General features: G+C 52.2%; 1 protein-coding gene across 5 annotated transcripts in view; it reads right to left on the reverse strand.

Moving 5' to 3' along the window:
- ATP2B4 (ATPase plasma membrane Ca2+ transporting 4) overlaps nucleotides 1–12,699 on the reverse strand; it is a 105,762-nt gene extending 93,063 nt beyond the window's left edge. Inside the window, exons 1-3 of one of the 5 annotated variants that reach the window (XM_050956549.1) lie at nucleotides 12,109–12,695; nucleotides 7,638–7,709; nucleotides 1,563–1,911 (exon numbers count right to left, since the gene is read on the reverse strand). The gene's annotated coding sequence lies outside the window, so the exon portion shown is untranslated. Of the gene's footprint in view, nucleotides 1–1,562; nucleotides 1,912–7,637; nucleotides 7,710–12,108 lie in introns of all 5 variants that reach the window. The other 4 variants (XM_050956550.1, XM_050956554.1, XM_050956548.1 and 1 more) reach the window with 4 other exon arrangements.
- Between the last annotated feature and the right edge of the window lie 868 nt (nucleotides 12,700–13,567).

The raw sequence follows: 13,567 nt of genomic DNA on the forward strand, positions 1-13,567 counted from the left end.
CATTTCAAGGGCCAGCAGGCTTATTTTTAGACTTGGGAATCAAGGAGCCAGTGAGCGGATCTCTCTGTTCTGACCGTTGGCAAGGAAGGAGGTTTCAGAAATGCTGCTTCCTATTACCACTTCCCTCAACGTGAGGGCAGAGAGTGGGCCAAGGAACCAATCTGTATGGAGCAGCATCCTAGTCCCACTCTGATTCCTCCACTACACACAGTATTGGCAGCCCTGGGGACTAAAGGCAACACTCCCCAGAGCAAGCAGAGAGAGAGTTGCAGGCTGATCTCATGTTTAAGGCACTGGCCTGGGACTCTAGAGATCTGGGTTTGATTCCTAGCACTGCCATAAACTTCCTAGATAACCTCAGGAAACTCACTTAAATCTGTTATCTGTAAAAATCCTTCTTTTCTCCCACCTTGTCTGTCTTTTCTGTTCTGATCGTAAGCTCTTCCAGGCAGGCATTCTTCTGTGTAGAAGGGGTAGGCAACCTGCGGCACACAAGCTGATTTTCAGTGGCACTCACACTGCCTGGGTCCTGGCCACCGGTGCAGGGGGCTCTGCATTTTAATTTAATTTTAAATGAAGCTTCTTAAACATTTTGAAAACTTTATTTACTTTACATACAACGATAGTTTAGTTATATATTAGAGGCTTATGGAGAGACCTAAAAAACATTAAAATGTATTACTGGCATGCGAAACCTAAAATTAGGGTGACTTAATAAAGACTTGGCACAGCACTTCCAAAAGGTTGCCGACCCCTGGTGTACCTGTACAGTGCTCTGCCTAAGAAAGATAGCTAAAGGGTTTAGGTCAGGTTTTATGTGAGGAAAGGTTTAGAAAACCAGGCACAGTTAGTCTCAAGGGCTGAAATAAAAAGCCCAGGGATCAATTGTTCTCCATGTCCGCTGAAGGTAGGACAAGTACTAATGAGTTTTATTTGCAGCAAGAGAGATTTAGGTTAGATATTATGAAAAATTCTCACTATAGAGATAGTTAAGCTGTGGAATAGGCTTCCAAGGGAGGTTGTAGAATCCCCCCGATTTGAAGTTTTTAGTAACAGGTTGGACAAACCTGTGAGGGACAGTCCAAGTTTGCTTGGTCCTGTCTGTGTGCAGGGTGCTGGACTAGAGGACCCCTTGAGGTCCCTTCCAGCCCTGCATTTCTAAAGGCCTTGCCTACACTGCCACTTACAGTGCTGAAACTTTCTTCCCTTATGGGGGTGAAGCTACAGTGCTGGAAGCTACAGCTATCCAGCCACCTTAAAGCACCGTCGGCTGTGTAGACATGCCCAAAGAGTCCCTGATTGCTGAGAACAAACAGACTCATCTCTCTGCCATACACATTCAACACACAGTTCCCCCTGCCCCATCAGCACAGAATGCAGTCAGTGGACCAAATCCTCAGCTTGATTTCAGCTGGCGTAAATCAGCATAGCTCCTTGGAAGGCATAGCTCAATCTCTCCAAAAAAACCAACCCACACTCCACGCTTCTGAGCATGTGCTCCAAGCGAGACGCAGAGAAACATGAAATCATCGCCTGAATTAAGAATTCAGAAAGCTCCTTACCATTTCTGACAGCTGATCCTGCTCAGGCTCCCAGCTGATGCGCTGCTCCCACCAACAAGCGGCACTGACATGAGAAGGGAGGGAGTGGGGAGGACAAAACTTATAGCCACTTGCACCATCACTGCAGTCAGTTTCAGGGGTAGGAAGGGGATGTTGACAGGTTGCCTGCAAGGTCGCCTTCAAGCCTGGGCTATTTGGTACAGAAAGGTCGATCCAGGGGTGGGTTCACCTTCTCTAAGTGGATCTTCCACATGGTAAAAGGTAATTGGATTACAGGAAGGCGCTAAACCATCCACCCTCCTGATGTCAGCTGGAATTTGTTCCTGGAGTAACTGGACTTGCCTTCATTCTGGAAATAAACATGCATTTACAATAGCACTTATGCAGAGAACAGGGCCTCACTGGGCTCGGCGCTCTGCGTATATATAGCGGGAGACAATCCCTGCCTCAAATAGCTTACAGTCTAAACAGACTAGACCAGCAAAGGTGTGAGGGAAAATGAGGCAGAGGGAGGAAGCAACTCTCCTAAAGTCAGCAGAAAAGTCAGGTGTCCAGAATCTGTGCTGTGTTCTCCACACTGGCCCACGTGGCCTGTCCACTCCCCATAACCTGCTGCTATCAGTAAAGGACTCTGACGGCAAGGGCCCAAATGGAGTCCCCACTCAGCCCTGTGAAGGGCCCCCAGAGCAACTGCCATCACCCTGGACAGCTAATAGAATTGCCTGCAAGCCTGATTGGACATCTGCAGCCCTATCATCATGACCCCAGCCTTATGCCACATCCATGCGCAGGTCACTCGCATTAAGGGTGGGTCAAGAGTTGATTCCAGGGATCATGGATAGATGATTAGTTTTGACATTGATTAGCGTGTGGAATAAACCCTCCTTAAGGGTTTCCATCTGCAAAGTCCTTTACAAATACTAACCAACCCACCCCTCCAATCCAATCCCACCTCCGTGGAAGGTAAAGCAGCAGCATCCTCATTGTACAGGTGGGGAAATCGAGGCACAGAGGGGTGAAAAGCTGAATCCAAGACACCAGCTACACCACCTTTCCATTCACTCTCTATTGCAGGATTGAAGAGCCTGAAAAATTGGCTGGGAGGATGACATTGGGATCTACTGAGACCTGGGTTCTCTTCCCAGCTCTGCCACTGATCTGCTGTGAGACTTTGGGCAAGTCACTTCTCTCTGTGCCTCAGTTTCCCCATTTGTAAAACAGAACGCTGACTCCCTACACCCAAGGGTGATGGGAGGCTTAACTCATTCTTGTCTACCAAGAGCTATGCAATCCTCAGACACAAGGTGCTGCAGAAAGCAAAGTATCTAATCCGCTGTTGTCCAGGGGTGACTGTTGCACAATACACCACAGCCATTTGCTCTGTGTGGTACATTGTGCATCTCAAGCCTTTGCCCACTGCAAAGAAAGCCTTGATTAAAGAAAAAACAAATAGAGGGGCAGGTTTATAAGTCTATGGAAACTCTGTTATCCCTGCACACTAATGCCAAAAGCAACTAATTAAAATAGCATCAAAGTCAGATGTTTTATGAGTTCAGCCTCAGAAAGCCCTTGCAGGGGATGCCAGGGAATGCAGCTGCTGCAGCCAGTTGGAACGGAGGGAAAACACTGAGACAGGACCTGCAACTGGGACACTGAACCCTGATCCAAGCACCCCACCTGGGTAAACATCAGAGGCTGCTGCAGAGAGCCTGGGACTAGCCAAGGGTGTTTGGCGAATTACAAAAACAACAAGGAGTCCGGTGGCAACTTGAAGACTACGATTTATTTGGACATAAGGTTTTGCGGGTAAAAAACCCACTTCTTCAGATGCATGCAAACTACAGACTTTGGGCAGGCTAGCAGAGCCCTGGCACCACCATGTGCCATCTTCAGATGTTCCGATTGATCTCCCCTTTCCCCCCCGACCTCCAGCACAACAGTACAGCCCCGTTCCTTCTGGGAGACAGTATTACCCACTCAGTTTTCTCCTCATCCTTGGGGTAAATACCCCTTTTCCCCCCATCCCCTACATTCCTGCCCTCGCCAGCTGCCATCTGAACCCCTTTCTCTCATCCCACAGGTCTCTAGCATGTTCACTTTGAACCTCCTATTCTCCCCAGCTTCCAACATGGCACCCCCTCTTCCCTGCAGGTCCCCACCACGTGCAGTCAACAGCCTCTCTCAGGCCATCCCCAGCTCCTCCCATGCACAATCTGCAATACAAGCACTGATCTAGAAAGCATCAAAACTAAACTGGATTAAAAAACAGACATTTAAAGAAAATCTGGGCATGGGAATAGTTCCCTTCTGAGCCCTTCAAATTGAACCAATTTTGAAATTTCAGGAATTTTTCTGGTTTTTAGACCATCTCTATTCAGGACCTTTGGAATGACATGCTGTGTAACTATCAGACATCCCCACCACCACCTCCAAGGAGACAGATTATCCACTAGGTCTATTAAGGACATCTTCTGTGAAGGAGCATCTCAGCACTTCAGGTACTGGTACCAACAACATCAGTGGCAAACCCTGCTAGGAAGTATAGGAGGGTGAATGGCAAGAAGAGAGATAAAACCAGAGGCGAGGCAGGCTGGTTTGTGCCCAAGGCACTGGACTGGAATTGAAGTGAACTGGGTTTAGTTCCCACCTCTGGCACAGATTCCCTGGGCGAGTCACTTGGGGCATGTCTACATTGCAATTATAAGTGGGATGGCAGCAGGTGTAGACCTACCCAAGTAGCTTTGATCTAGTAGCCCAAGAGCATTAAAGCGGCAGCAGAGTAGGCTGCACAAGCCAGTCTGGGATTCTGGACAAGCCAATTACTCAGGCAGCTAGCCCATATTGAAGCCTGGGCTACCAGATTTTCATTGGGCCAGAAGTGTCTCTTGCTTATGTGTTTGGGGCCCAGTGCACTGGGTGCTGTGCAATCTCCCTTGGAGCCTCAAGGTACTCCTGTATTAGAAGTATCAGGCTGTGGCGAGGTCTATGGGGAAGGAAATTCTTCCCCCAGTCCAGGAATTCCCAAAGCCAGAGAAGGGTGCATTCATTGTATTTAAATGGCAATTTCCTGTCATTGGTCCTGGGATCTCTGTTCCATTACTTGGAGTTACCTTCGAATTCCCAGCAGGGGAAACTCACCAAGCAGGTACCAATCCCTTGCCACTCTGCTCCCTCCCACGTGGCTTCTCTTGCCTACATATAAAAACAACCTTGAGGGCTTTGTTGATGCAGCAGGTAACAAGTTCGATCAGAACTGCTAGATCCGCCCAGGGCAGAGAATCGGCATAGCTGGGCCACTGTGTTGGTTCTCCTCTGCAACCTGCGAGGAGATTTAGCCCTGGCTTCCTTTATCTGAACCTGCCCGCTGCAGCTAACATTCCTAGAGCTATGTAGGTACATGGAAGAGCGGAGGGCAGCCTTCCCCAGCTGGGAGGAGCAGCATTTGTCCAGACATGCTGCAGTTCTGGCTGGCCCTTCCCAGAGCTATGTACAAGAGACAGGAGAGTAGAAGGAGGAGAGAACAGGCAGGAAGGACAGATGGGTGCAGAGGAAATCAGACAAAATGGAGCAACAGGGAGTGGAAGAACATCACTGGGCAAGCCTGCTGGGGGATGCCGTTACAAAACAGAAGCTCCCCAGTGCTGCCAAGACCAGCTCAGTAAATGGGATGTAATCATCTCCCCAATAGCATTCCAGCTATGGAGAGCCTGGGGCTGGAGCATGGATGAGAAAACACTGTTAGGCCCACTTTTGCAACGTTAACCAGAGAACTCATGTTGTACTGGGGCCTCCCAGACATCTTATTTTGCAGTTGACTGGCGTAAAGAGAAACAGCCTTGTGGAGCCCAGGGGAGCAAAAGGAAAATGGGGTCAAAGAAGCTTTGCTCCTCGAAACCTGCCTCCTACTAAAGCAGACACAGGTCTTGTCATGCTCAGGGATAACCCTGAGCCAGCAACTGGTGTCCATGCAACAGTACTGACCCTTAGCGCAGATGATGGCATTCAGGGGGTCTTTATGAGTAACAATTTCTGACTAGTCCACTCAGTGCAAACCCTGGCACACCCTCATCACCACTTTGGGCCCCCAAGACTAGTGCTGCTACACTGATGGCTGAGTTCAGGATATTGCTCACGCAGAAAGGCCCTACCTAGGAAACAGCAGGATTAGATGCAGCCAGCCCATACATCTCTTCTAAACATGTCCCCATTCCAGGTCCCCAGAGAGATGTACAGCACCCCCTTCCCACCGCTCATTCAGATGCAAGGTGAGCAGTGGGAAGAGGAAAAGGCAGACACTGGAGAAACCAAACAGGCCTAGCCTAGGCTATATTTCCCCAGTACTGTTACCACCACGTCAGCCCCACCTGTGACTGCAGCACTGGGGGACACGCAAGCACATATTATGCTAGCAGCTGCTGGTGCACTGGCCACCTGCTCCATGTGGGTTGGATGGCAGAGTTACTACAAGGTACACTACAAGAGTACCACTTTTGGAATCAGGCCCACAAGGGGATAGGGGCTTTGTAGACAAGGACAGACAACAGACCCTGCCCCCCGAGTCAAGCTATCCAAAACAGGCAGAGGTGGGTGGGAGGACAAGGCAGGCACAAAGTAGGGTGACCAGATGTCGTGATTTTGTAGGGACAGTCCTGCCTACTATCCCCCACCCCATCCCGATTTTTCACATTTGCTACCTGGTCACTCAAGAACAGAGCCATCAGGATGCCTGCAGCTGCTCCTGTGCATGGAGCTAGGCCAACAGAAAATGTGGAGAAGGCTCATCTACTGCAGGCAACCCTGCAGCCTAGGGCCTCTGGGAATTGCACTCCTGGGGAGGAAGAGTAGGAGTGAGCTCCATTCACAGCAGCTGCTCCACCCAACTTCTTCCTACTTAGAGGACAATAGCACAGTCCCTCCCTGCCTTCTCCTGCACGCTGGCTTCGCTCTCCTCTGCTGCAGCTACAGGAGTCCTTCCTCCACTCAAATCTCCCTCTGCCTTTGCTAGTGGGAGCGCTAGTGTAGAACAGACACTGGAGCTTCAGCCACCTGCTTCATGCCGGTTTCAAGGACCCAGTGATTAACGTGCTGCTGGGCGCCAGTGGCCTGTCTGCACTAGGACTCCCAATGCTACCACAAGAATAGCCCTGGTGGGACCTCTGGGTTGCCTGGGACAGACAAGTCCCTGGGCATGCTGACAACAGGCAGATCTGCAGCCAGACACCTGGATTTACAGACTAAGAGAGCAGGGAATTCCCACTTGGAAGGACCCATGTTTAGTCTGGAGTGGGAAGGGGAGATATGTCTGGCTCTCAGTATCACCAAGTAACCCTTGCCCCTTCCTGCTGCCATCAAAGGCCCATCCCTGATCTCCCTCACCCCCACTCCTTCCCCCAGGAGTGCTCCCAGCAGGGGTATTAGTGCAGATCTAGCCAGACTGGTGCCAATGTCACAACACTGCAGCCTCCGCAGGGGCATCACTGGCTGAACAGACTGGACACGGAACTCCCATCTGCCCCGGGGAGAGAGGCAGGGCCTCCAGCTCAGAGCCCAGGGGATGCTCACCCTGCCACTGTTCCATGGATGCAGAAGACTGATCTCCAAAGCGATCAGTCTGCTGCCTCTCACCACTCCACCCAGAGCGCAGTAGCCTGGCAGGGCATTTCCCCGCTCAGTTCTGGGCAAGTCATGCCAGGAGCATGCCCTGCACAGATGGCAGAAGTCCCCTTCCCCACCGGACACCTTTCATGCCAATCCTGGCACAGCTGGGCTGTTCATTTGCTGAGAATCCAAAAAAAGGGTTCCTCTACCTGCCACAAACCAACACCTAGAAACCATGGTGAGAGGTGTCCTATGGTGAACACAGCAAGGGTCAAGGAGCATCACAACCGGTTTCAGGAAAGGCTCTGGGGTTGTCGGACACTCTACAAGAGCTGAGAGGATTCCCTATGCACCGCCTCCAACAAGCCAGCAGAAAGAAAGAAACCCACAATCATCCCCCAAGCCAAGACCCAGAGATGGTGCAGTCCTGCCCCCACCCCCACCCGACACCCAAATTGTCCCTTTCCTGTATCTTACCTTGCAATTCCCTGGGGGAGTCACCCAGCAGCCAGGTCAGAGGTCACAGCAGCACCTCATTGGTGGCTGGCACTGGAAGAGAGTTTCATGCCACTGCTTCTGACTGGGATGTGAGGGCAGCGGGGTTGTCGGCCTCTCTCATTCAATATTTAGGTGCATTTCAGTGCTCAGAGAAGTGAAGGATTGAGGGCACTGATTGGAGCCAGGCAGAGCAGAGGCAGCCTGCAAAATACTGCCACCACACCCAGCTCCTGCCCTGCTCTTCCAGTCCTCCTGCCTGGCTGTGCTGATGGGCTGCCATCCTGACCCTCCACCCCATTCATTTTCCAGCCCTGGGCTCCCCCCAATACTCAGTCGACGCATCTTGAGCGTGACCCAGTCCTCCCACACTGCTGTTCCAACCCCAGGCTCCCCACGCCCCTCAAGCCTGACTTGCAATCCCCCCTACTATTCCAGTCCCAAGCTCTGGTGATCTACCTCAATCCCAGCCTGTAGCCCCACACACCCACTGCAATTCCTCTCCAGCACTGACTCTTGACAATCATGGTATACTCTAATGCGGTGTGTTGCATTGCAGACAAAAATCCCATCGACTTTAGCAAACTAATGTTGTTTATGATCTAAGCCCCATTCAAGCCCAGGGCCCCAGAGACACAAGGACAATAATCCATTGTACCAGCTCCCACACCCTTCCCCTTTACTTTCAGTTCTGGTCAGAATTTGCCTCTGCCAAGCAGGGAGGGACCACCCAGATTTCAACCTCCCCCACAGAAGCTCCCTCTAATTCTTTGAGCTGCAGGGAGACCCTCAGCATCACCCTCAACTGAAAAGCAAGGGTTGGGGCAGGTTAGTGAGCCTGTGAACTGAGCACAGGGGGCCTTGCTCCTGCTGCACATTCCTCCCAGCTGTGTAACAAGAAGAACCAATCCACAAAGCATGCAGATTCAAACCAGATGCTCAGTGTGACAGAAGAATGCTCCAAACCTACAGAGCACAGGACCAAGAAGCAAAAAGGGTGCTGGGGCAGAGAGGGGAGAGATAAGAGCCGGAAGAGTACTTATTCTCAGTCATTTGTCTGCCGGCCATGTGGGCTGCAATCCTGCTTTTCCTGCTGCTTTATTTGCTTGTTTTTTTATTTTAATTTGATCTGATGGATGGGAAGAGACAGGAGGGAGGGAGCGATAGAGCCAGGCATAGCATGGAGCAAACTGCGCCCATATAGCGCTGCCAATGCACCACAATCCCACCCTGAAACACATCGTGCTAGTCCAGGACCAGCTCATCCACTCACTCACCTGCATTTCTGTCCTGTGCTGCTCCAGCTTGGTTCTCCCAATACACTTGTGACATCCCTGCCTGTTCCATAGCTGAGTGCTCACACAGCCCTACCAGGGCATCTCAATGCTTGCTGCCACACAGCACACTTCCCTCCGCCCTCTTCCCCCCACTATTTCAGTCCTGGACTCCCACACAGCCCTGCCAGACAGTGCACCTCAACCCCAACCTGCAGCCCCCGCCCCACAGCTATTTCAGCCCTTCCCCAACAGTGCCGATGGTTCCATTCCACATGGGTCAGCATCACCCAGCCGAGAGATCCCGAGAACCTCTTCTCACCGGCGCCTGAAGCCAGACTGCTCATGATCAGCACTCCAGAGGGGAAAGATGTACACAGCCCATCCCATGCCAGTCTAATGAATCTATCTATCCTGCAGCTGCATGCAGCCAGCCACCCCAGACAAGACATATGGGTGACCCCTCCTGAGCAACAGAGGGACTGGGGGAATCCAGATGGTGATGCTCCCTGTGACCCCAAGGGCAATGAGACCCACCCAGACACCAAGCAGCAGCAGCAGCTGGAGGGAGGTGTATGACTGCAGCTTTCCCAAGGAGAAGTGTAGTAACAGACGGGAGTCTCGCCGGCTGGAGTTTTCTTCCTTCCCACCTGCCACGAGGCTGGCGGAGAGTCAACCAGGATTGCCTGGGTGCTGCAGGCCAGGGGGGAGGCGCCTTCAATTCCTTGCCCACCCACTCCAGCACAATGGATCAGTGGGGTCAGACTGCAGGGCTTGAACCCAGCCAGCCCAGGGGCCCTGGAGCATCCTGCTGCAAGCGTGGGATCCTCTCCATTGAGTGGCATAAAGGAGAGGTGTGCCTCCTGAAGCCACCTCTGGCCATGTCCCACCCCGCACCAGGAATAGTTTAGCTCTGCTGCCAGCATAGGCCCCATACTCTCTCCCCATAGTCATTGCTGGTGTCCCCCTGGGATGGAACCCTGCCCATGGCCCCCTATTGGAGATCTGAGGGGAGCAAGGAGGAGGCACCCCACCCTTCTGAAAGGACAGCTAAGCCAGATCTTGGCACCTGTTGGAAATCAGGCTGAGCCAGTTCAGTGGCCTGAGCTGGCCTGTTCTGCCCCTCATCTCTGTACCCCACAGTGTGCAATTCCTCCTTGGCTTTGGCGGGATGGAGGCAACAGCCTCTCCCTCCACCCATTCCATCCTGTCCTCATGCCTGTCATCATTGCACCCCCAGGAGCTGCTCCCACCCCCCAATGTCTCTTGCTAAGATGTGGGGCAACCTGCTGGCTCCTGGCTGAGCCCACTTCCCCTGACCTGTTTTGTTCCTTAAAAGCATCCCCCATCCCACCTGCTGCACCACAGCATGCCAGGCTGCGACACAGCAGGATCATGTGCGAACAGGGAGGGCAACCCCCGCCCTCCATAGTGCCCCCAGTCATCTCTCTGATGAATGAACTCTGCAGTGGCAAAACCAGATGACACCCTCCCTAGCAGCAGGAGAGCCCTGGGAACATGTGCTCCCAGCACAGCATCCCAGCCAGACCACTGTGTCCTGTTGCTTCCCTGGCAAATCCCCCTATAGACTAGACACTGGTGGGTCCCTTAGGGGTAGCAAAATGTTTCTCTGACCCCATACTCCCACACCCCACCCAATTAGCTTGCACTTTCCCCATGTGCCTGGCAGCCCTCCCAGTGGGTGGGGGTTAGGAGAGGCAGGGCAGTGAGCTCCCCCTTTCAGATTAAGCCAGGCTCAATGGTAGGGGTGACAGACCCGGCATTGTGCTCCCAACCAATAAAGCAGCATGTCACGGTGCTAGCGCCGAGGATGATGGACGGACCCCCCGCCCCCTTATTTATATACCATAGTGCCCAGAAGCCCCAGTCAGGTTCAGGCTTCCACTGCACACAGCCAGAGACAGCCCCTGCCCCAGGGAACTTGTAGTCTGCTACAGCCAGGCAGGCACCCGCATGCAGGTAAGCAGAATTACACACTGCCTGTTTCCCTGTCTAAGCTATGGGTTATTTCATAGGGGCAGGCTCGCTAGCTCCCAACACTCTTCCAGCGCCTAGTTCTCCTTTGAGAAATCTTCCATGCTGGCCTGAAGTTAGCTCCACTACCACCTCCCTGCCCTTTTCAGTAAGAGGCTCTTAGTGCAAGACACATTGGCAGGTAGAAGGAAGGAAGATAGAAAAATTGAGGATGAAAAATGCACAAGAAAATACTGCTGCATCAGCTGATCAGATCGGGAGCCAGGGGAAAAGTTCCCCCCAACCTGCCAAAAAACAACTCATCGGGACCAGAGGCTTCTGCCTTATGGGCCCCAGCCCTCCTCCATAAAACTGAAAGTTCCCCTGATCCTAGGCGCTGGGGCTGCTACCGCACGCCCTGATTGAAGTGGTTTGTGGTTTCCATTACATCCAGGGTTTACAGTTGGGTTCAATGGCTCTCAGGCCCCCCCTCTATAAAAATTGTCCCAGCCCCCCTGCGTCTGATAAAGACGTCAACCAACCCCGCCAGTAACCAGCCCTGTCACCCTCCTAAGCCTGATTAAACACATACCAGCACAACACTTTCCATTTTTACAAATATTTCCTTCCCCGCTCCCCGGATACCTTCTCCTAGAAGCCCTCCCCCTCCCCCCAGACAACAGTGCTTCTCTCTCGGTTTTAGAGCGAGCTCCACTTAAGGGAACTCCCTGAATTTTCCACAGCTAATTATAACTTGCAAACTCCCAAGGGCTCCCAGGGGCTGTTTTTGCAAGCATGGCAGGGCGAGTCACCGGCTTGGATTTCCGTGGAGAAAGGAATTTCCTCCCCCCGCAAAAAAAACCAAAAACTGTTCGTGTTGCTGCAACCAGCGCTTTGAGAGAGCTGAGACAGACACACAACTCTGCTTTCCAGCCTCCCCGGGTGATAGTCTCTCTTCTGCCTCCTTTCGCTCTACGGACAACTAGCACCAGAGCAGACAGAAACAGACACGGAAAATATGTTTGCAACAGTTTTCCATTCTGTGCCTGCTCCTCGGCCAGAGAGGAAGCCAGGCAGCCACCTTCCCCCCCAGAGAGAAATCCCAGCCCCTGCCCCTGCCCCTGCGTGGAACAGCAGCTCCGTGCATGGTGGAAGGGGACTGGCAGAGGCTAAAGGCTGCCAGCACAACAGGAAAAACCACTTACCGTGCTCCTGGGAGGCCAGGTTCCTCCAGCCCGAGGATTACCGCCCGCCCCGCTGCTCCAAGTCGGGGCACTTCAGTCTGGCGAAGAGCAGGCTGCTGGCGGGGGAAGCGGCCATGCAACGGCTTTGCACGACTGAATCAATTCATAGGCTGCGGCTGCTCTCGCTGCTTTCCCTCCGCCTCCAGTAATCCAGCCTTCCACGGGCGGGGAAACCCCCCTGGATTTCCATGGACGAGAAGGGGTTAAAAAAATCCCCAAACTCCTGGATTTGCTTTTCCACCCCCTGCCCTTCCTTTTCCACTCCCCCTCTGCGCTTGATTTTGCTCTTCCCAAAGTTTGGAGGGAAGCAGGAAGCTGGAAAGAGACCAATGTCCTTTAACGCTGAAGGTCTTTAAGAAGAAAACAAAAAAAGCAGCAAGCCCACACCGCTCGCTGCACCGAAGCTAATCAGCAGATGGGTCGGGGGGGGAGGCTTGGGTTTGGTTTTTCTCTTCTCCCCGTTTTCAGAGCCAGCCCTTTGCAAACTGAGCGAGCCCTGCACGAGCAGCGCTCTCTTAAGAAAATGCTTGTCATGGCAACGCTGCTGCCTAGCCCAGCCAGCCTCACCCCATCCCAGAGAGGAGGAGGAAGTCTCTTAAGGTGGCTTCACAAGACACAGTCCCAGCCCCGCTGTTGCGGGTTCTCGGCTTTGCTTTTTTAAGGGGGAGAGGCAAAAGGCAGATCTTCCTTCTCCGAGAGTCCCCCCACCCACCCCTTTAATAAATCCATGTGTGCTTCTGAGCAGGAAACCGGTGGGGAGATCAGTGCTGGGGGAGGGTTGTGGGGTTTATGGTAGCGCTGGGTGTTGCAGAAAGCTTTCTTAATCTTTAAGGGGGGGACACGCTACACTGCTCCTTTCTTCCCTGCCATCTCTTGCCAGGCCTCCTATCTTTACAAACTTAGTAAAAGCAGGAGAAAAATGCATGCACCCTGTCAGTTTACTGAAAAACATTAAAAAGACATTTCTACCTAATTTCCCCTGGGTTAGTAAATATTCCATTATGAATCATGGTAGAGGGCCCCTGCCCAGGGCTTCACCCATGTGGATTAGATATCAGGATTAGGGCCTGGAGTAGTAAAATGGGAAGAAATTAAGCATCTGGGGCCCAGAGCCCGCCATGACATTAGTGCAGGGGAGCTTCGCCTGTGCAGAGGTCATTGCAAGATAGGGGCAATCGTTTGTTATTGGTGATGGTTTGGGTTGTGTTTTCACTCAGGTTGGACAGTGAAAAGTAGGCTGATCAGTTTCACTTTTTTCGAGTCGGTTTCACTCTTGAGATTTCATGCCCCAGCCAAAAAATTGAGTTGCAAACAGTAGGAGACAAGTAGTCCAAAATGTATATACCAAATCCTCCTGCTTCCTAATTATGGAGATGATCCTGTTGATCTGAAAACTGCTCCATGCAAAATAATAAATTCG

Source organism: Gopherus flavomarginatus, chromosome 5 (assembly GCF_025201925.1).
Source record: "Gopherus flavomarginatus isolate rGopFla2 chromosome 5, rGopFla2.mat.asm, whole genome shotgun sequence".
NCBI classification, from domain to species: Eukaryota; Metazoa; Chordata; order Testudines; family Testudinidae; genus Gopherus; species Gopherus flavomarginatus.